This window comes from Miniopterus natalensis, chromosome 1 (genome assembly GCF_054644295.1).
Source record: "Miniopterus natalensis isolate mMinNat1 chromosome 1, mMinNat1.hap1, whole genome shotgun sequence".
NCBI lineage: Eukaryota > Metazoa > Chordata > Mammalia > Chiroptera > Miniopteridae > Miniopterus > Miniopterus natalensis.
The window spans coordinates 96,622,250-96,649,980 of NC_142081.1; the positions used below are offsets into that span (position 1 = coordinate 96,622,250).

Genomic DNA, 27,731 nt, shown 5'->3' on the forward strand with positions numbered 1-27,731 from the left:
GGCGGGTAGATACCCCACCTCCTGGCCGGTGCCCGGGGATCCCGGCCTCCCCTCAGCGTCCTGGCTTGGCCACACTCACCGTCGCGGGCTTGCAGTCCACGCTCTGCACCCCTCCGGGGCCGCATCCCCAGCCCGCCTCCGCTCCGCTTCCCGCTCCGGCTCGGTTCCCGCTCCGCAGGGTTCAGCTCCGAGATTGTGGCAAAGGCAACGAGCGATCAGAGAGGGCGTGCGCGCGGCGTGTGTGTGCGCGTGCCCAGCCTGTGTGTGCGCGCCCGGCGTGTGCTTGTGCGTGTGCGCGGGAAGGCCCATGCGCTCCCCAGCGCGCCCGCTCCTGCCTCCTGCTCTCCGCGCAATGATGCCCGTAGAATCCCTAACGCGCACTCCCTCCCGCTGGGCGCTCACGAGCGCGCGCACCCCCCAGCCGCACCCAAGGGCCCGGTGCCCGGGCCCTCCGGATCCCGAAGCGCTGCCCGCGGCCCCGCAGAGTGAACCTCCCTCCCCTTCCGTGCTGGCCCCACTTCAGATCCCCTACAGCTTCCTGAGGTAGCCCCTCTGGCGTCCCTGCTTCGTTACCACGCCCCGCCAAGTCATGGCTGCGCTTCCAGCCGGGGCTCCCAACTCGGGCTGCGCGGCTCGTTCCGAGATGCTCCGGTTCCCCCTTAGTGGCCTGCGCCGCCCGCAGCCCGGTGCTCTCCCGCTCCTTCTCGCATCCTCTTCTGTCGCCGCCCCTTCTTTGCCTCCTCTCCCTTCTCCTACCTGCCCCGCCCTACCACCAGCCCATCCCAGTCCGTTCTCTCCTATCTACCTTGCTGCCGGCCTCTCCGGCGCCCCCAGCTCCCCGCAGCCCTACGCCTCTCACATTCTCCGCATTACATTGGGCGTCGCCTGCCGCTCGCCGGGCCCAGGGTTTGAGCGCGCACTGGGCGGCGAGAGGACCCGGAGGCGCTGGATTTCGGTGCCCCGGGCCCGCCACCCGCTCAGCTCTCCTCTCCCTCCGCCACTCCTAGCTCCTGCGACGTACAGTGGTAGCCTCAGCTATCTCTAACTACCCCCATCTCGCTCGAGCTTAAAGGGATAGCGCACCAGTTCGACCTTCCCCACCTGGGGCACCAAGAAGGAAGGCCTCCCCGCCGCCAGGGTGGTGACGCAGCCCGGGCCGTGGTGCGCAGCCGTTGAGCCCGGCCTTCCCCGCTTGGAGGTGAGTCAAGGAGAGCGGCGGTCAGAAGCTGCCCAGACCACCCCATCCAGGGGGCGCTCAGTGCTTGGTGGCTAAGCCTAGGAGATGGCTGGTGGTGTGGGAGACTTGCAGGATGGGCGATGGGGCTGCGTGGCTCTGGGAGGAGGGATCAGGGAAACATGTCTGAATCTGAGACCAGGGTGAAGACACCTGTCATGATGGGAGGACAGAGCTCATAAGGTGGTTTCCTGCTCCTGCTGTGTGACCTTGGGGAAATGCCTGGCTCTCTCTGGGCCTCAGTTTACACTTCCTTGAAGGACATTGGCTTCTATCATCTCTGAGACCATGCCCACCTCTGATACAGTATTAGATCCCATAGGAGAGGGAGACCCAAGGCAGGCCCTCAGCACCCAGAATTCTACCCACTCCTTGCTTCTGAGAGCTGGGCCACCATCACCCCACCCTCACCAGGCTTGGTCTGCCCCTTCCCTCATTCTTTAACCTTCCTTCTCCATCCTCCTCCTCAGTGGAACAAGGCAAAGAGTTACAGGGACCTACCCGGGATAGAACACTACAGTTTGCAGAGCTCTTTCACATCCGAGATCTCCCTGGGCCCTCGTAACACCCCTAAGAACTAAAGTGCACCCCTAGACTCCTGATCCTGAATAGGGCAAGTGCATGAGCATTTCATCTTCCTCATTCACCACCCCCATTTGTTTACTAAGCATCTATTATGTGCCCCACCCTGTGCTAGGTACTGGGGAGACACAGGTGATTTAGACACATTCCTGCCCTCAAAAAATGAGACAGCAAGAGGTATGATGGAACTTTTGGGAATGGAGGAGGTCCAGGAGAGCTTCTGCAGGAGGTGACATTGAAGCTAGGAATTGAAGGATGAGTAAGAGTTGACCAGGCAGAAAGGAACATAAAGGGCATTTCATGCCAAGTGAAGAGCATGTGCAAAGGTCTGAAAGTAGGAAATAAGGAAGGTGGGGTGTATTGGGGGGAAGAGAAGCTATAAGAGCCTTGAGTTGAGGAGATTCAACTTTGTTTGGGGCAGCAGCAGGACTACCACTTAGCAGATCTAGGCAGAAGCCCTCCCCATCATTCAGCCATTACAGAGGTATAGCTAAGGGCTTCCCAAATCCAGGAGCTTTTGAAAGAGACCTCCTCTTCTCTCCATCTGCTCCCCATTTCTGCAGCCAGATGCAGAACAGCCTCCCCCTGCTGACCAGAGCTGGAAGTGGGAGAAACCCAGACTCCACTGTGACCAGGGTATGAGTCCAAGGAGGGCCAGACTTGGGCACCCACATACCCAAGGTGCTCTGTAAAAACTCCAGACTTTGGTGTCAGGCATACCCCATGTCAATTCCAGCTTTAGTGTCCTCCTCTGTACAGTGGAAATAAAAACACTCAGCCACCAATGGGGTTGGTGAAGGATTCATGAGGAATGATGCACAGGAATGACCCAGCACACAGTAGGTATTTAGCAAATGGCCTTTTCCTTCCCCACACTTGAGTTTGGCTTTGTGGCCCATCCCAAAGTCCCTTACTGTTTTTCAGTTCCTTCCTTGCCTGATCATTTTCCTTCTGCCTTCCTACCAGACTTTCTGGGGGCCTCTAGGGAGATGAGCTCATGGCTGTTGACTGTTCTGGCTCAACACACCTGAGGAGTCTTCCCAGGGCTCCCAGGTGGACCCTAGGAAAGCGAAACAGCGACAAACAGCCTTTCCCTAGAGTCCTTGACATCCAAGCAGTCCACAACCCCAGTCTATGCTCCATCCATTTCTCTCACTCTTCTGTTCTGGGAGTCACACAGCCTTTGTGCCTGTGCTTGAGAATGTATGCCCCCAGCTTTGCTTTGCAACCTTAGGTAAATGGCATGCCCTCTCTGAGCCTTATGTTCCTCCCCAAGTATGGGGGCAAGCTTGTGTGCCACACAGAGGCAATGACCATAAGTCTAAGTCATTTATTTCCCCTCAGCAGGCCCAGGCCTTGACATTCTATCCAGCAGTTCTGCACAGAGCCAGGCAGGTATGGAGGTCCCATTTGTAGCCCCTTGTGTCCTGCCCTTGTGCTAATGACCAGTAGCTATTGCCACCTCTGCCTTCCAGCAGGCTTTACAGAGAAGCAAGGCATGAATAATGAACAGGCCCACTTGGAGGAACTGCTCTCTCCTGCCAGAGCAGTGTAAGCTGGGGGCCTGAGGCCAGGAGCAAGGCCAGTGTGGGCAGCTCCAGGAAGGAGCTCCTTCACCACAAGCTGGGAGCTTGCTGTTTCCTGCCACAAGGGCTGGGTCAATGTCCTTGCAGATGCCCACCCAGGGCCCCTGTGCTATTTTCAGCCATCTCCACAGGCCAGTGGGGAAAACCTTGGCAGTGTCCCAGATCCAGTCACCAAGCCAGGTCTAGCCCAGGCTGAGTTCCCCACATGGAGTCCCAGGAGGCAGTAGGCATTTCCTTCCTGCCATCATACAAAGAAATGTAAAATTACAGCTGGGACAAGTACTGTGAAGAGCTATAGAGCTATTAGGTCGAGGCCTGGTCTGTTCTTGGGCAAACCTCTAGCTTCCTGGGTCAGACTGAAAAGGTTCAGAAAAAATTCCCCCACCCAGCCAGGCTATCTCCTTGCTGTCTTTCATCCCATCTCCCCACCTCTAAGCCTTTCTCCACCTGTCCCCACCACTACTTGGCTTCCACGCAATCTATTCACCTCTTAAATCCTTTCATCCTTAAAAAGCCTTCCTTGACTACCCTCTGCCCACTCCAATCTCCCTCTTCCTCTCTACTCTTAACTGACTATGTGTCAGGAGTTTTCACTCATTGAATCATCCTCATACCAATCCTGGTATTATCATTCCCATTTCAGAGAGGGAGAACCAAGGTTCAGTGTGGAGTTCCAGGATTTGAACTAAGAGCCATTGTTCTTCATTCTTTCCATGAAGAGTTATTGAGGGCTTAGTCCATGCCAGGCAGTGTGCCAGGTGAGGAGAACACATATCAGAAGTCTGGAGAAAGAAACAGACAGAAATCAAACCATCATACAAAGAAATGTAAATTACAGCTGGGACAAGTACTGTGAAGAGCTATAGGGCTGTTAGGTCGAGGCCTGGTCTGTTCTTGGGAGTCAGGAAAGGCTTCCTACAGAATGTGACATTTGGCCTAGCACGAAAAAGTTGGGGGCTCCAGAGAGAAGGCCTAGCACATGCAAAGGACTTGCGGTGAGAGATGGGAGAAAAAGGAAATTGGAGATGGGGTTACAGGTGGCATGGGGCCAGAACAACAGGTCCTTGTGGGCACCACAAGGAGTTAGGGATTTAGTTTGGTGGCTCTGAGCTGACCCTGGAAGTTTGAAGCAGAAGATGGTGACCCGTTGTTCCTCTAACTGCTTCCCAGACTGCCACGTGGCACCCTACACCCAGGAACCACTTCGATCCCCTTCTCCTGATGCCCATGCCCTAGCACACGATAGAGCATGCTGGGGATTCCGACTTGGCTGGTTTGGCAGCATGGTGCTGGGATCAGGAGACATTGACTCAGCCTCCACTCAGACTCTAGCTGAACAACTCTGAACAGCATCTGTCTCTTCCTCCCTCGATCTCCCACCCCCTTTCCCCATAACTGTAAGCAAAGATTGGACTAATCCTCTCTGCCATTTCTGGTTGGTCCAGGACCAGAGCTTGTAACAAGGGAATGGAGAAGATTCAACAGTCAAAATTATGCCCCCACCCCTTTCCCAGCTGGATTCAAGGGCCTAGAGCCCTGCAGGTGGGGAGAGGGGCTGCTTGGGACCTACTGCAGGCCTAGTGCTTTCCCATCCCTCCTCCATGCCTGAGCTTACTTTTCTCAGACCTCTCCATCCCCCACCCCAACCTGGCCTGTGCCCTTACTCACCACTCTCCCCATCAGATGTCTGGGGGTCCCTGCTGGCCTATAAGAGCTGAATTGGATCCTTGGGGCTTTGGTTTTCCCATCTGTAAAGGAGAATAATTTTTTGCTCCTTCCATCTCCCTGGGCAAAAGAAAGGATGAAAGAAACTGGAATTCTAGGTTTAACCTCAAGCTACTCTATCAGGGACACTGCTCCCTTGTCAAGCTTCCTTCTGGGACCCTGAAGTCAACACGGCTGGGGAAAATAAACATACCAGCTGACCTTATAAAACCTCCTCCTGGAAAATCTAAGTCAGTTGCTCCTCCTCAAGGACACAGCACACCTCCCCAATAGGACTACATTGCCCTTGACCGTGCCACCAGGCAGAGACAACCTTATGAGCCCCATTTACAGGGGGGAAATAGACTCCAGAGAAAAGGGGCTGGCCTGATTCACCACAAGTCCCCTTACTTCATCTGAGGCTGCCTGGGGAAAGTCCAGGGAAGGGGAACTCTGTAAGGTGCCACTTCCCCTCCCCTCAGGGCTCCCTAGTGGGTCCGGTGGGGCAGGAGGTGGGGCTGCTACAGAAAAAAGCTCGCTCCCTCCCTGGCAGCACTGCACTCTTCTTGTGGGAGGCTTTCTTCTGACCTCTGAGTTGCAATTGCTGCCTTTGAGCATGCCTTATCTTTTTTTAAAATATGTTTTTATTGATTTTAGAGAGGGGGGGAGGGGGAGAGAGAGAAACATCTATGTGAGAGAGATGCATCAATCAGTTGCCTCCGGTTGAAACCACAACCCGGGCATTGGGAATTGAACTGGCTACCTTTTGGTGCATGGGACAATGCTCAGCCAACTGAGGCACACTGGCCAGGACCTGTACTATCTTTTCAAGGACCTGTACTATCTGTTCTATCCATCCTAAGAATGCTGGGAGGACACTGAAGGAGTTGTCCCCAGGCTAGCCAGGGTCCTTCAGCTCATGGAGCAGGGGCCAGGCCAGCTTGTTGAGAGGGCCTGGGTCAATCCACAGTCCTTCCACATCAGCTTTCTCTACAGTAATCACACCTGCCTATAACACGGGGAAGTGCTTTCCTGTCCACAAGCCTATCACAAGTACCTTCTTAGTGAAGGCTCTCTACAACCCAGGGAAGTAGGAACAAGGATGATCTTCATTTACAGATAAGGAAACTGAGGCACAGATTTATGGCCAGTATGGACACTGGGGATCTACAGTCCAGCAGAGTCACACAACAGGGGCTCAGGAAGAGGTGGTGCCAGGGGCAGCAGGAGTGGTGGGTGTTGGGGGTCTGGGCAGAAAGGTTACCCTGCCTATTACTGGGAGGAAGGACTGGACTTATAGTTTGGGAGGCCAGTGGGGCAGGGGAAGTTTGTACACCTGGAAGTGTGTACAGCTCAGGGGAAAGACCTACCATTCAGCTCCCACTCAGAGGGTGTGCCCTGTGCCATGCTCCTCGGGGAACTCACAGGCTGTGAGCACACAGGCACATGGTCAGATCCATAGAGAAATGCCAAGATTCCAGGTCCTGGAGTGGACACTGTGTCAGGGTTGGGGGATGGAAGCTGGCAGGGTCACAGAGCTAATTATCAGTAGCCCAAGGAGCCTGGCCCTGGCCTCAGAGGAGAGGAGGGGGCCTGCTGCAGTCACCTGGGCTGGCATCAGATGGATGGAGCTCTCCAAAAAAAGGTGATGGAATGGCTGCTGCCCTTAGAGGATACATAGGAATTCACTGGGCACAGGAGGGGGGCCTAGGGAGTAGGAAGTGCACTGGTAGGGGCAAATTGGGTCTGAGTCACCTCTGGGTCCTCAGCACCCACCAGCCCAGGCCTGGCCATGGCAGGGATTCAGGGACTATGTGCTGATCACATGGATGATGTTTGAATGCAAGAGGGAGGGAAGAGAGGGGAAGGGAGGGGAAAGAAGATAGGAAAGGAGGGGGAGGAATAAAGGAAAGAGGGAGGGAGGGAGGGAGGGAGGGAGGGAGGGAGGGAGGGAGGGAGGGAGGGAGGGAGGGAGGGAGGACTACATGAGCACAGACAGAAAAATAACAAAGCACCCACACTGTTGAGGGAGTAGCAGGATGGTGAGCAGGGTGTACTGGGGACAGTTGGCAGGGCAGGGTGTCAAGGCTAAGTACCCAAGACCTTTGAATGCCATGGAGGATGACTGGACTTCAAAGGGTTTTAAGGGGAGGTAGATAGTCAGATCTGAATTTGTGGACACTCCCTCTGGCCCCTGTGGGAAGGATGGATTGGAGGGGAGTGAAACTGGGAGTGGAGCCTACAGGGAAGGCTGTTGAGGTCATTCAGGTGAGAGGATGCAGTGGGATGGAGGGGTCCAAAGGTAGATACTTAAGAATTAAGAGGCAGGACTTTGGGAGTGTCTTGGTGTAAAGGTAGGAAAGAAAGAGTCCCCAAGGCCTTTGAACCGAGTAACTGCTGTTTGCAGGGAGCTGCTCCCCACCAGGCTTCATGACCTTGTTCCAGGGAACCCTCACACCAGCCTCCCTCGATTGCAGTGTGTAGAAGGCACCCTGAGCAGGCCCCCTTCAGGGTGGGACACTCCCCTCTGGTGGGGATGTTAAGACTGCCAGGCTACAAGTGAGTACCTTCCCTCACTGAAGAGAGGTGTGCCTTGCCCAAGACCTTGCCCTTCTATGGGGAGCTGCATTCAGTGGCTAGTCAAAGCAGGGGATAAAGGCCTAACCCTCTTGCTCCAACTCAGGACAACACTGCAAAGAACACTAAAGTCCCAACCCATCACAGCCCACCTTCTCCCTTGCCCCATCTTGCTTCTCCCTCTGTCCCTCCCCTTATGGCTTTTGATCCCAGTAAACCTCTTGCATGCTAATCGCTCTTCATGCACTGGTATTATCATTCTAATCTTACCTGTAAGAAAATTGAGGCTCAGAGATGTTAAGTGTCTTGCCCACCACCACTGCACAGCTGATGAGTGGCAGTTCAGGGCCTCTGGCTGGCTGGGGCAGGGGTGTGGGGAGGTGGTCAGACCCCAGAGAAGGCCAGTCCAGCCAAAGGCCAGCGCTAGAACCAGGAGGGACTTATTCCATCTGCCTCTCCCCATTCCACAGATAGGGAAACTGAGTTCAGAGAATGGAAAAAATGTATCCAGGTTCGTAATGTCATTTAATGATGGTCCCAGGTGTGTTCCCTAGGGTTATGCCTCTCAGCTCAGCACAGGTGTTTCCTTTGGACCAGAGTGATGTCTCTTCCTGCCTGTCCCATTTCCAAGCCCAGCACTGAGTCTCAGGCTCAGAGACCTGGCTGGGTCCACCCTTCCCAATTTCCCAAGGCTGAAACGAGGCACCTGTGGCTCCCCAGGCCTATCGCAGAGACCCATGCAGCAGGCTAAGCTGCCCAGCCCTGGCATGAAGCTGATGTACTGGGCTGGGTGGGGAGGCAGGCATTTGACTTGCACAGCAGAGCAAACAGACTGGAAGAAAATCAATTTGAGTATTCGATTAATTTTATTTTTTTTTTAATCCTTACCCAAGAACCTGTTCATTTTATTTTTAGAGAGGGGAAGAGAGAGAGAGAAACATTGATGTGAGAGACACACATTGATTGGTTGCCTCCAATACACACCCTGACTGGGGCCAGGGATTGAACCTGCAACCCAGGTACATGCCCTTGACCAGGAATCGAACCTGAGACCCTTAGGGGTGCAGGCCAATGCTCTAACCACTGAACCAAACCAGCCAGGGCCCATGTGGTGTTTTTTGTTGTTGTTTTGTTAATACTTTTCAGACAGAGTGGAAAGGAGAGAAAGAGAGAAACATTGATATGAGAGAGACACATCGATTGGTTGCCTCCTGCACGCACCCTGACTGGGTACAGCGAGTGAACTCGAAACCCAGGTACATGCCCTTGACTGAGAACCGAACCCACAACCCTTTGGCGTGCAGACCAGTGCTCTAACCATTGAGCAAAACCAGCCAGGGTGCATGTGGTGTTTTAATATAACAATTATGAAGGGACTAAAAAGTATAAAGGAGCAGTTATTAATAATGCATACCATGTACCACATTTAAATTCATTTAAACATAAATTAGTCATTTAACAATAAAAACAAAATCCTCTTTAATCCTTAAAATTAATTTTTCCAACAGACCCACTGATGGCTGCCCTGCTGTGGTGCTTTACTACCCCCAAGACAGCCCCCTCCATGCCTCTCTTCTTCATTAAGCCCGGAAGAGGTGTTGGTCCTGGTGAGAGCAGCCCCCTCCCCTAAACAAAGCTTCCTGTCCTTCTAGCTAAAGCCTCCCCCTCTCTGGTCTCCTATAAGGTAAGTGGATGAATTGCAAAATTACAGGTGAGAATGGCAGATACAGAGCTCAAACATTGGGGTCAGACAAACATGAGTTCTTACTCAGTTACTCGGGACATGTGGGAGCTGGCCAACTTCCTGGCACGCTCATTCTCAAGTGAGGTCTTTGGACCAGCAGCATCGACATCACCTCATCATCTGTTAGAAACCAGAAATCTTGTACCCCACCCTAAATCACTTGAATCTGAATCTGTGTTTCAATAAGACCCCAATAACTTATATGCACATTACATTTTAAGAAGCACTACCCTAGTGTCTCTGAGCCTCAGCCATCTCCTCTGAAAAATGTAGATAATAATGATATCTGGCTTGCAGTTTAGTTTATAAAGGATTATGAAGATGTACATGAAAACAGTTCAGCAAACTGTAAAGCAAGAACCTACAAAAATGTTCACTACTTATCACCCTGAGCCATTTTGTTATGTTTGTCAAACCTCACGTCTGATAGCATTTCAGGAACTTGACCTAACAAGTCAGAAGCCTTCTAGTTTCTCAACATTTTGCTGCCTGTATCTGGGGCCCAACCAGGAGTTTCCTAAAGGAACCAAAGAGTTTGTAACCAAGGAACTCTTGACTAGAGGAAATAAAGTCACTTGCTGTCTAAAACATCATTGGGGTCCTCCCCTGCTCACAACATACTAGGAGCTGCTGGTGGTGGGTGGGGCCGGGAGTGAGGGCTATATACTCCCACCGTCGTCGGGGTGCAAGTGGCTGATCTAGATAGATATCAGCAGCCAAGGGCTCCAGTTTTTACCTTGTCATTATTTTGTAGGATCTTTCCTAAAGATACAATCTAAGAGTTGTGAAAATGGGCATCCCTGTCTTGTTCTTGTTTTTAAGGAAAATGGTTTTAGTTTTTGCCCATTGAGTATGATGTTGACAGTAGGTTTGTCATATATGGCCTTTATTATGTTGAGGTATGATCCCTCTATTCCCACTTTGCTGAGAGTTTTTATCAGAAATGGGTGCTGGATTTTGTCAAATGCTTTTTCTGCATCTATTGATATGATCATATGATTTTTGTCCTTCATTTTATTCATGTGATGTATCACATTTATTGATTTGCAGATGTTATACCAGCCTTGCATCCTCAGAATAAATCCCACTTGGTTGTGGTGTATGATCTTTTTAATGTATTGCTGGATCCAGTTTGCTAGTATTTTAGTGAGGATTTTAGCATCTATCTTCCTTGCCACAGCCATCAGACAGGAAGAAAACATTAAAGGTATCCAAATTGGAAAGGAGGAAGTAAAACTGTCATTATTTGCAGATGACATGATATTGTACATAGAAAACCCTAAAGACTCCATCAGAGTACTACTAGATTTGATAAATGAATTCAGCAAGGTAGCTGGATATAAAATCAACATCCAGAAATTGGTGGCATCATTATACACCAACAATGAACTTTCAGAAAGAGAAACTAAAAAAACAATACCATTTACCATGGCAATTAAAAAAATAAGGTACCTGGAATAAACTTAACCAAGGATGTAAAAGACTTGTAATCAGAAAACTACAAGATACTGAAAAAAGAAATAGAGGAAGATGTAAACAAGTGGAAGAATATACTATGCTCATGGACTGGAAGAATTAATATCATTAAAATGTCCATACTACCCAAAGCAATGTATAGATTCAATGCAATTCCTATTAAAATAACAACAGCATATTTCACAGATCTAGAATAAGCATTTTGAAAACTTATATGGAACCAAACAAGACCCCAAATAGCTGCAGCTATCTTGAGAAGAAAGAACAGGGTGGGAGGGATCACTTTACCGGATATCAAACTGTACTACAAAGCCATTGTTATCAAAACAGCCTGGTATTGGTACAACACCAGACATATAGACCAGTGGAACAGAACAGAGACCCCAGAAATAGACCCAAGCCATTATGGTCAGTTAATATTTGACAAAGAAGGCAAGAGCATACAATGGAGAAAAGACAGCCCCTTCAATAAATGGTGCTGGGAAAATTGGACGAGTAGGTGCAAAAAAATGAAACTAGACCACCAACTTTCATCATACACAAAAATAAACTCAAAATGGATAAAAGACTTAAATGTAAGTCGCAAAACTATAAAAATCCTGGAAGAAAACATAGGCAGTAAAGTCACAGACATCCCACATAGTGGAATTTTCACTGATACATCTCCTAGGGCAAGAGAAACAAAAGAAAAAATAAACATATGGGACTACATCAAACTGAAAAGCTTCTGCACAGTAAAAGAAAACAGCCTCAAAATACAAAAGAACCCCACAGTATGGAAACATATTTGCCAAGGATGTATCTGATAAGGGGCTAATTTCCAAAGTGTACAAAGAACTCATACTACTCAGCAAGAGGAAGACAAACAATCCAACTAAAAAATGGGCAAAGGACCTGAATAAACACTTCTCCAAAGAAGACATACAGATGCCAAGAGACATATGAGAGAATGCTCAACGTCACTAATCATCAGAGAGATGCAAATTAAAACCACAATGAGGTATCACTTCACACTTGTAGGAATGGCTGCCATCAACAAATCAACAAACGACATGTGCTGGTGAAGATGTGGAGAAAGGGGAACCCTAGTTCACTGCTGGTGGGAATGCAGACTGGGGCAACCACTATGGAAAACAGTATGGAGGTTCCTCAAAAAATTAAAAATGGAACTACCTTTTGACCCAGTGATCCCACTTCTAGGAATATATCCTAAGAATCCTGAAACACCAATCAGGAAGAATATATGCACCCCTATGTTCATAGCAGCACAATTTACAATAACTAAGATCTGGAAACAGCCCAAGTGCCCATCAGGAGATGAGTGGGTTAAAAAGCTGTGGGACATTTATACCATGGAATACTATGCAGCTATAAAGAAGAAAGATATTGTACTATTTGGGACAGTATGGAAGAACCTGGAGAATATTATGCTAAGCGAAATAAGCCAGGCAGAGAAAGACAAACATCACATGATCTCACTTATATGTGGAATCTAAAGAACTTAATAAACTGATGAACAGAAATGATTCAATGACATGGAAGCATGGATCAGACTGATGAATCTCAGAGGAATGGAGGAGGGTGGGTGGGTGGAGGGGGAGAGATTAACCAAAGAACTTATATGCATCTATGCACAACCCAAGGACACAGACAATGGTGTGGAGAGGGACTGGAGAGGGAGGTGGGGTGGGATGGAATGGGTCACTGGGGAGAAAAAGGGACATCTGTAATATTTTGAACAAAAATAAAATAAATTTTTAAAACATTTTTTTAAATAAAATTTTTTTAAAGATACAATCTAAAGTGTGGGCAAAGCTTTATGCCATCAGGCTACCTCTAATTATGAGTAACTGAAAATAACATTGAAAGACTAAGTAAATGAGAGTAAAGACCTTAAGATATTAAAGAACTTGCAATGACAAGAGGAAATGTTTATAATGTACTGTGGGATACAGAACAACTATAAATTCACCTATGTTTTTAAAAATTGTATATATAAATGATAGCGGCAGCGTGTTTCTGGCCAAGGAATGCTATTTCCTGGTTTCTAGGCTCTCTACGAACCCAAGCCCCATGGCCAGGGTACCCTGTAAGCAAAGCCCTGCTTCCGGAAAAGAGGCCTGAGGCAGGAAGGGAAGCTGATGGAGGAAAAGGGTCAGGGCAGCTGCTGACAAGAGAACTGCAGAGACCAATAGAAGGAAGACAGTGAAAGAGGCGGGCATGAACCACCTTGCAGAAGTGTGAAGGGAAAGCTATATACGATTTTTCCAAGATGGGGCTGGCCCTAAGCAATGGGGGTGCAGGACAGAGCAGCACCAGTACGCTCCAGGCTCTCGGAGATTAGACTCGAAATAGGACTGAACCTACTGAGCCCAGAACAGGCAGGAACTGACACCATGTCACAACATGCAAAGGTCTTTAGCAATGGCTGTTTGACACGGAGAGAACAAGTCACTAACATTATAGTAACATTAAAGTTCCCAAGAGCTAAAGCAGTGGACTTTCAGTCAGGATGATTCTTTAAATTCATGCTCTGTGACCAGGCCCGCACTCCGACTGATGGCTGCCTATGGTAACAGTTTCCCCCTTCAGAGCTCTGGACCCTTGCCCTGGCCTGTGCAGCTTGGTTGGCTGAGCATCACCGCATGCACTGAAAGGTTACCAGTTCAACTCCTCATCAGGTCACATGCCTAGGTTGTGGGTTTGGTCCCTGGTTGGGGTGTGTACAGGAAGCAACCTATCAATGTTTCTCTCTCACATCAATGTTTCTCCCTCTCACCTTCTCCCTTTCTCTCTCTCTAAAATCAGTAAAAACATATTTTAAAGAAAAACAAACAAAAAAACCACTCTGGACCCCTGTAATCTTACAAGGGAAAATGGATCGAGGTTCTGCAGTTTCTTCCTGCTGTTAAGGGGCCTAGTCTCACCTATCCCCGGGTCCAGAGATTCTCACTATCTACTAAAGGAAGAAGGGTTCAAGAATGGAGGGGAGCCCTTGCACCAGGGAGGAGGATTGCTGTCTTCAGAAGGCAGCAAACGTGGTGTCTAGAGGACGGCACTGCTGAACAGGCAAAGCTGGTAGACTGCTTCATATTTCAGGAGATGGTGCAGATGGGCTTCCAAAGTGAGACCTATTATGTAGACAAGTGTTTAGTGAGGGATATGCCTAGTAGTGCAGGGGAAATTGTAGTGAAATCAGAAACTGGAGAGACTAAAGGACCCCTATTATCTAATCCTGAGCAGGGCTTTGGGTGGCACACCCAACAACAGGATAAGTTTGCCAAGGAAGCCACTATCTGGGAAATGCAGACAAAGGCATTATCATTCCAAACCTGAGCATAAAGCATAGCAATTGTCAAAAAGAAATAATAAAATAAAAAGTAACATTGTCACTTAGCTTTGGGAGGTGCTGTTCTCTTCCAAAAGAGGAATTTTAAATCTTCAGGAGTGCGGGTCCAGCTTTTCCTTGCAATATCAACAGCAGCAGCAAGACCCCAGTCTTCCTCAGGCAGCACTCACTTTATCCATGTGTGGTGGATCCAAGGCCTGATTCTTATGAGCTTTAGGGAAGAGTGTATTGTCAGCAGGATGTCAAAGGGACTGGTCCATTGCTTGGCTAACTGCTGTTCAGGACCCTGAGTCTTCCAGGTCTTTAGTAAGACTCAGTCTCCCAGCTAGAATGGCATAAGGGCTGGTCAGATGGGTAGATAGACTGGCAATGAGCAAATTTGTGCAAAGTTGCTAGTGTTTGCCCTAAATGTTGTACATATTGTTTAATTTTTAATTCATATTCTAAATCTAAAGGGGGTGCTTCTAAAACAGACACTTGGAAGGGTCTCCCATAAACTACTTCAAAAGGGGCACTACCCTAATCTGAAGCAAAGCAATAAGGAGTGCCTGGTCCCATTTCAAATGTGTTTCCTGGCTTATTTTCTCCAGGGCCTTCTTTACTGCGTGGTTCATTTTCTCAGTCTTCCTGTAGATTGGAGTCTCCAAGATGCATGTAGTTTCCATGCATGTAGTGCCTGCCTATCTTCTGGGAGAGTTCTGAAGTGAACAGGGGTCATCAGAGTGAGGCCTTTTGACTGGCAAAATGAGAATGTTATAGAGAGACTGGCACTGCCAAATTAATCCTGATTTTAAGAATTTCTGCAATACTGGTTGAGTTCTTCTCTAAAGCTTGCTTTTTAAGGGGGTATTGTTCCTTTCTTGGGATCCACAACCCTTCTTTTAGGTTAATTTTTACAGGTTGGGTGTTAACCACCCTTCCCAGGGTTCCATCAGCCCAAACAGCTAGATCAACCTGCTTGTAGATCTCGGGTGGGAAGAGTTCACCTCCGGGTCCTTCTGGGCAAATCAGGAGCACCTGCAGCTGGAGGGCATGTTCCAAAGGGACTCCTAAACATAGTTGCTGCTTCTCAGGGGAAAAAGTTATTTGTGCATGCTATTTACAAAGTAAATCTCGGTCCAACAACGGAATGGGGCAGTCTGGTATAGAGAGAACTATGCGTAAGCTTTTGATCCCCAAGCTGGCATTCTAGAGTTGAGGGAACGCCTGTTTTTGTAATCGTCTGGTCACTCCAGTAACCATCACCACAGCTGAATTTTTATTGGTTAGTTTTGTACTTAGCACTGAGTATGTAGTTTCCATATCTACGAGGAAGTCAGTTAGCTTGTTCCCCACTGTCAGTTGTACCCAGGGCTCCTGTGGGGAAACAGTAATAGATCGGGAATTGTCTAGGGGAGCCCCTGGGCCTCCTCACTCGTGATCAGATTTGTCATTCCTTTCTAACATTTTTTTGGTGAGGGTTTATATCCTTCTTATTTTTAATTTTTAAGTTCCAGGCAGTCCTTTCTTCAATGGCCTTCTTCTTTGCAATAAGCATGTTGATTGAGACCTAGTGGGTCTTTCCCTTTACTTTTGGGTCCCACCTCTCCTTCTGGTTTCCCTGAACTGTTTCTTAGAAAACAGGGGCCTGCTTTAATTTCCTTGTTTCCCAGGCATGGTAAACTTTATTTTTTATTATTATTTTTTTAATCCTCACCTGAGGATATTTTTTCCATTGCTTTTCAGAGAGAGAGCAAGAGAGAGGAACACTGACGTGAGAAAGACACATTGATTGGTTGCCTCCCACATATGCCCTGACCAGGGCCAGGATGGAGCCTGGAACCCAGGTACGTGCCCTTGGCCAGAATCAAACCCGGGACCCTTCAGTCCACAGGCCGTCCGGGCATGGTAAACTTTAAAGGCTGTGTCCACCAGCTGGGAGGGATTCATTCCCAATGCCCTGTCTAAACACTGGAGCTTCAGCTGGGCACTTTGCCCAATAAAAGTCATGTTTACCACCTGAATGTGCCTGTGGGTCAGCATCGGTGTGCTTTCCATAGGTCTGGTAGAGCCTTTCTAAAAATTCAGAAGAATCTTTGTTTGTTTTTTTTTTGAATGGCCAGTATCACATTCAGGCTCTTTTGTTTAGGCATCCTTTCCTAAGTCCTTCCAATATGCACCTTTTGTAATGTTCTAGGGAGGCTAGATCCCCACTATTCAGGTCCCATTTGGGCTCTGTCAAGGGAAATGCCCTGGCTGGGTTGGGGATCCTGTTGGGATTCTCTTTTTTTTTTTAATCCTTACCTGAGGATTTTTTTTCCATCCTTAGAGAGTGGAAGGGAGAGAGAGAGAACATCAATGTGAAAGAGACACATTGATTGGTTGCCTCCCGCATGCACCCCAACTGGGTCTGGGGACCGAGCCTGCAACCAAGTTACATGCCCTTGGCCAGAATCAAACCTGGGACCCTTCAGTCCGCAAGCCAGTGCTCTAACCACTGAGCAAAACTGACCAGGGCCCATTGGGATTATCTTGATGGAGGCAGCCAGCCTCTTCACTAGCCTTGTCTATAACCAGCTGCCTTTCATCTGTCATCAGCAGAATGTTAAGGAGAACCTGTACATCTGCCCAATTTGGATAGTGAGTGGCAAAAATGGATGCGATAAGAGCTTCCATTTTCTGAGGACCCTCCCTATATGAAGGGTTGGAATTCTCCCAATTCAGTAAATCTGAGTGGAAAATGGAGTATGGGCCCATAGTAGCCAGCAGGCTGGCCTTCCTGGTTTATCCCCCCTACAGGACATTGCCTGAAAGGGAATTGTCCTGCTCGGGATAGGGATGCTCCCGGAACAGAATGGGTGCCCTGCTGGGCCTTCAAGGGGGAAACTATTCCTTCATCATATAGGGGTGGCTGTCACCCCTCTGGGCCCTGTCTCAGGAATATCTAGCAGCAGGGGTGTTGACAGAGAAAGCTTCCTGCTGCTAATCCTGGGTCCCCGGGTTCAGGGCATGAAGGACACTCATCTCCTCATTTTCTTCTCTTCCTGTCTTACCATCAGGGAGGGGTTTTGAAGCCAATTCTCTGTTCCCTTTCTTTACCAAATCCTTATTGTACAAAGACACAAACATCTGGACATAAGGGATTTTGTCCCATTTCCCTGACTGTTGGCAAAACGATTACAATTGTATGATGGTGTAGTTAGTAATTTAAGGAGCCATTTAGGGGCCATTTTCCCCATAGTCTAACAGATACATAGGCCAAGCACTGTTACAATAGAAAACCACTCGTTGGTCACTGGATCACAGCTGTACATGGACCAATCTGCTAAAATTCAGCCCAGTGGGCTTCCTTCAGGAGTCAAAACAGAACAACCCTTGATGGCATGAAAATACAAACCTTAAACCATAACCATAGAAAGACCCCAGACAAAGTGGGAACATATGAACAAAATTTGGGTCCATAATTCCGTTATTCCAAATAAGCACTCACAAGCAACTTTTAGCATCTTACTTCCTGCCAACTGATACCACGACAGTCCTGACCAGACCCAAATGGCACAAAGCCCAAAGTGGCATGAGGTCCAAGTGGCATGAAGTCCAAGAGGCAGGGATAGCCTACCAACCAGTACCACAATGGTCCTAACTGGACCCAAGTGGCACAAAGCCCAAGTGGCACAAAGCCCGAGTGTTGGGGATAGAGGACCCCCAGTGTGAATGCCAGTTTGACTTATCCAGTCTTGGAGTCTGTCTGCTCCCCAGAAACCCATTTTCTTTCACTAGCCAAGCATTTCAGTTGGCTGACACCTTGAGAAGGAGTGCAAAGAAATTCCCCTAGAAAAGTTCTCAGCAGCTGCCGGGAAATCCCCACAGTCCTGCTCTGGAGTTGGCCTGCCACAGGCAGCTGGGACCCTAGCCTGGGCCCTTTGGGACTTACCAAGGTCCACATTGTCCTGTCGTGGTCTCTAAATACTGTAACCAAAAAACGTGAGTTCAGCTGCCTGATGCAATGAAAGACAAACACGTGAGGCAGGTGCTAGTGCAAAAAGAAAGAAGTTTTATTCAAGTGCCACTTGACCTTGGAGAATGGTGGACTCCTATTTCAAAGACCATCTCCCCTTCCTGCTCAAGCTTGCAGTTCTTACAGGGATAGGGAGGGGAAGCTTTTTTTCTATCCAATTATCTTGCTACCTTTCATCACACTCAGGCCCTGTCCATTCATTTTTCTAGCTTTTGGCACATTTGGTGTAAGAACCTCCCTCTGCACCATCTTGGCCAGTGGAGGAGTCTACCCGGTGCTCCCTTACTATCTATGGTATTTGGGGGGGTGCTGCAGGACTCACCATCAGGATGCCTGGAGAAACCACATCCCTCAGCCCTCCCAGTGCTGGTTGGATATAGCGCACGTACATCCAGGCAGCCGGTTGGAGTCCGTGGGGCACCCCTGATCCCAGCATGCCCGTGTCCTCTGCACAGCCCCCAAGCAATCCACCCCTCTGAAGTGGCCAACCAGGCAGGCACTCAACTGGTGGCTGCCTATGGTAAAATTAGGAAATGAAAAGCAGCAGCCTAGCTGCACATGGCCCAGCAGTTGAGCGTCAACTTAGGATTCCAGAAGATCACGGTTCAATTCCCGGTCGGGGCACATGCCCAGGTTGCAGGCTCGATGCCCAGGTTGCGGGCTCAATCCCCAGTCGGGGGCATGCAGGAGGCAGCTGATCAATGATGACGCTATCATCATTGATGATTCTGTCTCTCTCCCTCTCCCTTCCTCTCTGAAATCAAAAAAGATGTATTTAAAAAAACAAAAAACAAAACAAAAAAAAAGCAGCAGAGAGGTGTAGCAAACCAATTATTTCATCTATCCCATTTGCTCTGCAGAACTGCATCTTTACATGTTATAAAAACTTCCTTCTAACTTTGTCTATTTTTGAAAGTTATAACTTGTATATCTGATTTTTTTTTCAGGAGGTTTGATGATGGGCTTTGGGTACAAGTTTGAATGTTTTGACCAGGGGTTGGGGGTAGAACTCTATGCCATATACTTTAGAATTCCTACTTCATTTGTATCCTCTCAACACCAGTACAGTGGGAGGGTGGGGCTATCACTGAAGAGCAGAGAGGCAGAGACTTGTCTGCAGTTGTGCAATGGTTAGTGACACAACTAGAAATAGAACCCATGTTTCTTTCCCCCATCACTCCAGTTTTCCTCATGGCACCCCAGCCCATCCTCCTTAAAGTCTCCTTCCTAGGGCCAGTTCAGATCACTCTTCTGTATGTGATATCATTGAGATGCCAGAGGTGAGAGAACCCCAGGGCCCCTGGGGCCACTGCAGAGCAGTCCAGGCTCCCCTCCCTCTTCCTTGGGGAGCATGATAGATCTTCAAACCAGGAGAACTGTGTGATGGCCAGAGCACTGTCTCCATCACCTGCTGTTTGAGGCTCATGGCGGCAGATAGAAGGGAGGAGCTGGCAAACTTATAAGACCAGAGACAGCATTTTCCAGTGGGCAGAAAAAAGTCATTGTGAAGAAAATCATTGTTCTTCGGATCTTTCTAAAATGAGGCACAGCCGCTCTCTAGTTAGTATTTTCACTGGCTTACAAGAAAGATAAATCACCGACAACTTCTCACTAGAATATGTGGTGATTATAAAACCCTAGACTGGCAAATTCCCTCATCTGTGAAATGCTCTTCCCCAGAGAGCTCTAGAGCATGGCAGAAATCCAGCAATCTGAGATGGGCTAGAAGTGACAACTAGGTTCTCTGCTCTGCCACCTTTCTCTCATGGGGAGAGCTTATTGAGTCAAAATGTCATCTGAATCGATTTTGTATCCTGCAACTTTACTGTATTTGTTTATTGTTTCTGATAATTTTTGGTGGTCTTTAGGGTTTTCTATATATAGAATCATGTCATCCACAAAAAAGTGAGTTTTACTTCTTCCTTCCCAATTTGGATGCCTTTTATTTCTTTCTCTTGCCTATTGCTCTGGCTAGGGTTTCCAGAACTATGTTGAATAAGTGTGGTGAGAGTGGACAAAGCAATCCTGAGAAAAAAGAATGAAGCTGGAGGTATCAAGCTACCTGACTTCAAATTATACTACAGAGCTACGATAATCAAAACAGCATGGTATTGGAACAGAAACAGACACACAGATCAGTGGAACAGAATAGAGAGCCCAGATATAAAACCACATGTAAATGGGCAAATAATTTTCGACACAGAAGCCAGAAACACACAATGGAGTAAAGATAACCTCTTCAATAAATGGTGCTGGGAAAACTGGAAAGCCACATGCAAAAGAATGAAACTGGTTACAGTTTGTCCCCATGTGCAAAAATTAACTCAAAATGGATCAAAGACCTAAATGTGAGACCCAAAACAATGTTACATAGAAGAAGACATAGGTACCAAACTTATGGACCTTCATTTTATGAACTTGACCCCAAAGGCAAGGGAAGCAAAGGCAAAAAATAAATGAATGGGACTATATCAAACTAAAAAGCTTCTGCACAGCAAAAGAAACTGACAGCAAAACAAAGAGTCAGCCAACCAGATGGGAGATGATATTTGCAAACAGTAGCTCCGACAAAGGTTTAATTTCCAAAATATATAAAGGACTCATAAAACTCAACACCAAACAAACAACCCAATCAAACAGTGTTCAGAGGACCTGAACAGACACCTCTCCCAAGAAGACATACAAACAGCCAATAGATATATGAAAAGATGTTCGACCTCACTAGCAATTAGGGAAATACAAATCAAAACTACAATGAGGTACCACGTCACACCTGTTAGAGTGGCTATTATCAACAAGACAAACAATAAAAAGTGTTGGAGAGTTTGTGGAGAAAAGGGAACCCTCATTCACTGCTGGTGAGAATGTAGACTTGTCACTATGGAAAGCAGTCTGGCAATTCCTCAAAAAATTAAGAATAGAGCTACCATACAACCCAGCAATCCCTCTTCTGGGTATATACCCAAAAAACTCAAAAACGTGTACTCTCAAAGATATATGCACCCCTATGTCCATTGCAACATTATTCATGGTGGCCAAGACATGGAAACAGCCAAAGTATTCTGCAATAGAGGACTGGATAAAGAAGATGTGGTACGTAGACACAATGAAATACTACTCAGCCATAAGAAAGAATGAAATACTGCCATTTATAACAACATGATGGACCTTGAGAATATTATGCTAAGTGAAATAAGTCAGTCAGAAAAAGCTAAGAACCATATGATTTCACTCACATGTAGGATATAAAACTGAAACTCATGGACACAAACAGCAGTGTTTGTGGTTGCCAGAGGAAAGGGAGTGGGGGGGGGGGGCATCTTAATATATGTTGACAGGAGAAGATATGACTTTGGGTGGTGGGCACACAGAGCAATATACAGATCATGTAACATAGAAACCCACACCTGAAACTTATATGTGCATATTAACCATTGTCACCTCAATACATTTAATCAAGTGTTTTTTAAAAAAAAAAAAAATGTCATCTGATTGCCCCACAGCTCTGACCTAATAGGTTGGACTCTTAGGCAGCTTTTGAGGAAAGTCAGCAGCCCACTGGCCTAGGGTTAGCTACATACTTCCTGGAGGAGAAAGAAGGATGCCCTTATTGCCTGAGGTTTCAGCACTTGGGGTCACCACTGTCCCCCCCAATTCCTTCACACTGTCACAATCTTGGAAGAAAATGCTATGCAATTTGCTTTGAGATCTTAAAAAAATACTAAGTCACAGAGCAGTCCGGGCCAAAAGAAAACTCAGAGCACAAGTGCTCCAGCCTCTTATTGTTCTGAGAACACTGAGACCCAAGGTTACATGATGAGGATGAAGAAGTCTTGGTCTGAAGCCCAAGTCTGCAGTCCCTTCAATCAGCATCAACTGCCTGCAGCTCACACTCCCAAGGCCCACTGAGCTATGGAGACCCAATCTCTGCTGCCAGGAGGGGAAGCCTGAGGAGCTGGAGAGGAAGAGGCTGGGGAGAACTGAGGCAGGGAACAGGAAGTAGTAGGAATTTGCTCGGCCCAATTGTAGTTTGATCAATCGCAAGCAGTTGTGTGACAGTGGGAGAGGCTGCTGGAACCACGGCTCCCCTGAGCCTCATCACTCAGCAATACGGTAATAAAGTGGCCAGGGCTAGAAAAATGCTATGAGACTCCAGAGAGCTCAGCCTCATCCCACTGGATTATAACCCTATTATCAACACCCCTGGGGCTTGTTCTGTCTCCTTCAACCCCAGCTCTGGAAATGAGACCTGCCAGGGGCATTAGGAGATGGAGGTGTAGGCTGGAGGGATGCAGCCTGACCCAGCCCAAGGACCAACAGAGAGGAGAGGCAGGATGAGAGAAATTGACTCTCCAGGACCACACCTGCCATTGATGCCTGGGGGTAACTCTTCTTCCTGAGCCCCAACTCATGTCCACTGAGGCCTTAGCCATGCACTGGCTATGCCATGGGGGAACAGAAGGAGGAGAAACTAGGGACCAGGACTGAGGGTCCTGGAGTGCTTGGGGCAAGTCCTCAACTGTCAAAAAGTTAACAGACAGCAGAGACTGTGAAATTTAGCTGTGGATACTCAGAAGACAGAAAGAGCCCTGAAGGTTTCAAAGGAAAAGAAAAGCTTCCTGGGGAAAGTGAGGCTAACAGGCTGGAAGAGTCAGAATTCCATTCCTGAACCATTGCCACAGATCTCCTGCAAGTCCCACCCTCCTCCCACACTTGGACCAGAGAGTATGCAAAGCAACAGGTACCTAATGTCATTGTATGTGACACTGCCCAGCATGCCAGTGCTTCCAGAGAAAAGTCAAAGTCCCATCACATGATAATACTATTCAGTAATAAACAGAAATGAAATTCTGATATGTGCTACAACATGGGTGAAACTTAAAATCATCATGTTATGTGAAATAAGCCAGACACAATAGGACAAATATTGTATGATTTGCAGTACCTAGAATAGGCAAAGTCATAGAGACAGAAAGCAGAATGGTGGTTGCCCGGGGCTGGGGATATAGGGATCATGGGAGAAGAGGAGTTATTAATGGGAAAGAGTTCCTGCTTGAGAAGATGAAAAACTTATTGAAATAGATAGTGATGATAGTTACACAACATTGTGAATGCACTTAGTGCCACTGAATGTACATTTTAAAAAATAGTTAAAATTCATGTTATATGTATTTTACTGCAATAAAAAAAAATCCATCATGTGCTGCCATGCAAGGTCTCTGCCACCTTCCCTAACTTCTGGAGAGCATGGACCTAGACTAAGGGGAAAACCAAAGGTATTGCTAGGTACAGGTAATGCCATCACAAGCATATATCTCATTCCCTGAATGTCCCTCTGTCCTAGCCACTGCGAACTGCCTTCTGTCTCTTATAGACACCATGTCCTGTCATGTCTCTGTGCCTTTGCACATGCTGTTCCTTTGGCCTGAAATTCCAGCTTCCCCTTCTCTTCCTGGCTAACACCACCTGGTTCTTCAACACTCTGCTGTTGTACCACCTTCCCTATGAATTCTCCCCGACAGTGCTTCCTACACAAGCAGAGTTAGATCCACCCTCCTCTGGAAATCATGCCTGCATGAAGGTGCCCATGTTGGCATGTGCTGAATTTGGGGGTGCATAAGATAATGATGCCTTCTTGATGAGGAGCTGGAGAGGGCAGCCCAAGACATCATAAAGTCATAGCAAAAACTCCAGTGTCACATCCTGTAGGCATTCTTAATTAAAGCAATAGCAACAAGCCACTTCACGGGTCAGCAACAGAATGTGGGCAACTTCCTTACATTACACATTTTCTATGTGAATGTAAACCATGGCTCAAAAACAGTGCAGGCATTGCTATAATATTAGGGTCAAGCTCAATATTAACTTCTCAAGAATGCAGTGATATTTTGGTCCACCAGCAACAGAGAGAAAAAAGATAAGGACTTGGAGAAAATCAAAAGATCAACTAAAAGCTATATCTACCCCATCTCTCTAGGGAAACTTTTAAGTGGCCACAACTAGAAGAACTGAAAACAGAATATTAGCTTAGGAACTTTATGATCTATAAAAATGTTAACCCACCAATCAAGATCTGGTTTCCTATTCTATTCCAAGATAGAGGATGCTGAATTTACATAAATTCAATCACATTTCATAAATACATACGTACATACATACATACATACAGAGACAGATAGAGATATATGACTAAAAATACTTAGATTTTTTAAATCCTTGTAAAATTACAATGAGATATGCACACCTGCAAACCTATACTTCAGCAAATACAATACTGCATCTAAGTCCCTGTTTCCCCATCTAGACCATGAGCACCTTGAGGGCAGGTCCCTTTGTGGTCCCAGCCCAACAGAGTGTGCACAGAGAAAATACAGAGCTGTCTACTTTGTAATTTATTGAGTTATTCTGTGGTTCAACAGGCAGCTGAAGCTTAATACACATTGGAAAAAAGGAAGAAAAGTCCTGACCACTGACAGGCTATCCTCAACTGTAAAATGGCCCTGCCTCCTATTGTAAGCACTTGGAGAAGCAGAGCTGCTGCACACAGAAGAGCAATATCCTTGCTCATTAGTTTACCGGCGCCAGTGGGTGAAGGGAGGGGTAAGGAGGGGGTTGTCAAATGGCAGGAAGGTTTCTTCCATTGCTGAGAAGCCGGATGCCTGGGCCCTGGGGCGGTGAATGCTGAGGCAGGAGCTGCACAGAACTCTCTGAGCAGGGAGTAGCTCAGTCTGCAGTTTGGGATGATGAAATCCAAGTGACATTTCAAGAAGAGACTGTTCACAGTGGCAGTGTTCATAATGGAAAAAAAAAAAAAAAAAAAAAAGTCAGACAATTGAAATGCCCTATGAAAAGAAAATGGGTACATGGGGAAGAGGCATTCTGTGAAGGACTAGATGGCAATGACACAGGAGAAACCACAGCTCCATGTGTGGATGAATCTTAGCAACATAATGGAAGTGAAAAAGTTAATCTCAAAAGATCACTTATAACATGATGCCCTGTCTATAAAGTTCACCAACAAGTAAAATCAAAAACACTATTTAGGCCTCTACAGATACATGGTTATGGTAACATCACCAGAGCTCAGCAAGTCCTCTCGCTCTTCATTCTTTCTAGGTATACTTCCTTCTGAAAGTCGGGAAAGCCTGAGCCAATGAACGGTCACCAAAGTGCTCAGTGTCACTCTGGGCCAGGAACATCTAAGAACGGGTGCTTGAGTCCTTCTCCTCTTCCCCTGCCAAAGCAAACCCAAGATGTTAGTGTTGAATAGCAGCATCGTAGGATGGCCACTGCAACCTGTCCGGCCGAATGTGCAGTGGGCAGGAGTGAGAGATAAATCTGTGTTGAGCTGAGCCACTGAGGTTCTTCATTGTTACTGCAGCATCTAACTAGTTTATCCTGCCTGATACAGTAATAAAATTTTATTTTAAAAGGCAAGGGGGCCCTAGCCAGTTTTTCTCAGTGGTTAGAGCATAGGCCCACAGACTGAGGGGTCTCAGGTTCGATTCTGGCCAAGGGGCACATACCTCAGTTCCAGGCTTGATCCTCAGCCCCAGTCAGGGCATGTGTGGGAGGCAACCAATCGATGTGTCTCTCTCACATCGATGTTTCTCTCTCTCCCTTCCACTCTCCCTAAAAAGCAGTGGAAAAAAAAATATCCTCTGATGAGGATTAAAAAAATAAAATAAATAAAATAAAATAATAAAAGTCAAGGGAATAATAAACACAAAATTCAGTAATTACCTCTGAGGAAAAATTAGAGAATATCATAAGGGAGAAGCACAAGATGGGTGAAGATATTGTTAAGGCTCTCGATCTCAGGTTGAGTTCTGAGTTCTGACTATTCACCATGTCATTGTAAACAAAACTATCATTGTAAACAAATTATTTAATTTATTAAAGTGGCCCTACAGAGGCCAAAAATGAGAGCATGTCATTGAGCATCGACCTATGAACCAAGAGGTCATGGCTCAATTTCGTGGTCAGGGCATATGCCCGGGCTTCAGGCTCTATCCCCAGCACAGGGTGTGCAGGAGGCAGCCTATCAATGATTCTCATCGTTGATGTTTCTATTTCTCTCCCTCTCCCTTCCTCTCTCTGAAATTAATAAAAACATTAAAAAAAAGAAAAAAAAAGAAAAAAGCATGGGTTCTTTTTCCTAATTCACTGAGATTCCATTCCTGACAGCCTCTCCTCTAGCCACCCCCCCCAAAACTATCAACAGGAGCCAGAGGGTTGGGGAGGTGGGACACAGGAGCATTTTAGAGTCTTTGTTCTTGGCAGCTTGTCAATCCTGCTCCCAAAGCCTCATTTCAATAAATTTGCATGAGCTGGCTTCACCCTAGCCATCTCCTCCTCTCTGCCTCAACCCCAGGGGCACTGCAGGCCCCTGGGCTACAGTTACCCAAGCCCCCTTTAATGATGTCATTATTTGCCAAGAAGAATTCTACTTTTTCTGTACCCAGGGCATCAAGAGTCTTACAGAACTTTTTCCCCTCAACCTTGATGCTAAAAATGAGAAGCCATTGGGGAGTTTTAAGAAGGAGAGATTTGGTGGGATTTGCAACTTGAAAGCTGCTCTGGTTACCAGTGAGGGACAAGGGTGGAAGCAGGAGGTCTGCTGAGGCAACAAATTAGGGCATCTGAACTGGGATGAGGAGGGGGGAGAATTGTTGGAGGCTCCTTGGTAGACCCAAGCGCCACTCAGAAGGTGGAATCGAGTCTGGCAGTGAGTCAGAGGGGCAAAGCCTGACCAGTCTCTGGGGAAGAAACAGGAGCAAGTCAGCCACCTCATCGCAGGCACTGAAGCTCACAGCTAAGGCTTCCACCACCCCTGTCAACACCGCTCAGGGAGCTCGAGTTTGGGTGTGGAGAAGGAGAGGAATATCAGGGGAAATGGTTGCAAATGGCCTCTGTAGGAGCTTGGGCCCAAAGGTGGGGGCAAGGCAGGGATCAGTAATTTATCTTTGAACTTTTAAAACGATTTGCATATATCAAATTGACCCCAAAATTTCAACAACAACAGCAACAACGAAGCACATTAGAGTCAGAATGCCTCAGCCATGTCTTCTTACACAAATGAGCTTCAGGGAGTTGATAACACCAAAAACTGTGCACTGAGATGGGTGTATGAGTGCAGGTTTCTTCTGAAAAAAGATCTAAAAGTTTTATTGAATTCTCAAAAGAGCCTGTGACCTGGTAATAATTAACATTTATATAACACTACACTTTAGGCTCTGTACTCATTTAATCCTCATTTAATTATATCATATACACTCATTTAATCCTCACAACAGCCCTATGAGAGACATTCTATTGTCATCCCCATTTTACAGATGTAAGGACTGAAGCATAGGAAGGTTAAGTAAGTGGTTGAAACTTGCTCAGTTAGTGAGATTTGAGTCCCCAGAGTGTCAACTACTAACCTGGACCTGGTCTGGTCCAATACTGAATTTGCCCAGAGAGATAAGTGAGGCTCCCCA

At 47.2% G+C, this 27,731-nt stretch overlaps 1 protein-coding gene and 1 long non-coding RNA gene across 3 annotated transcripts in view; both read right to left on the reverse strand.

The window, feature by feature from the left end:
• LINGO1 (leucine rich repeat and Ig domain containing 1) overlaps nt 1-109 on the reverse strand; it is a 220,733-nt gene extending 220,624 nt beyond the window's left edge. The window contains exon 1 of one of the 2 annotated variants that reach the window (XM_087824104.1): nt 80-109. The gene's annotated coding sequence lies outside the window, so the exon portion shown is untranslated. The remainder of the gene's footprint in view (nt 1-79) is intronic. The other variant, XM_087824098.1, reaches the window with a different exon arrangement.
• A 24,517-nt stretch (nt 110-24,626) lies between these two features.
• Nucleotides 24,627-25,594, reverse strand: LOC107535218 (uncharacterized). Its single transcript, XR_001603009.2, has 2 exons — nt 25,327-25,594; nt 24,627-25,022 (listed from the first exon to the last, which is right to left on the reverse strand). It is a non-coding gene; the product is annotated as an uncharacterized LOC107535218 (long non-coding RNA).
• Between the last annotated feature and the right edge of the window lie 2,137 nt (nt 25,595-27,731).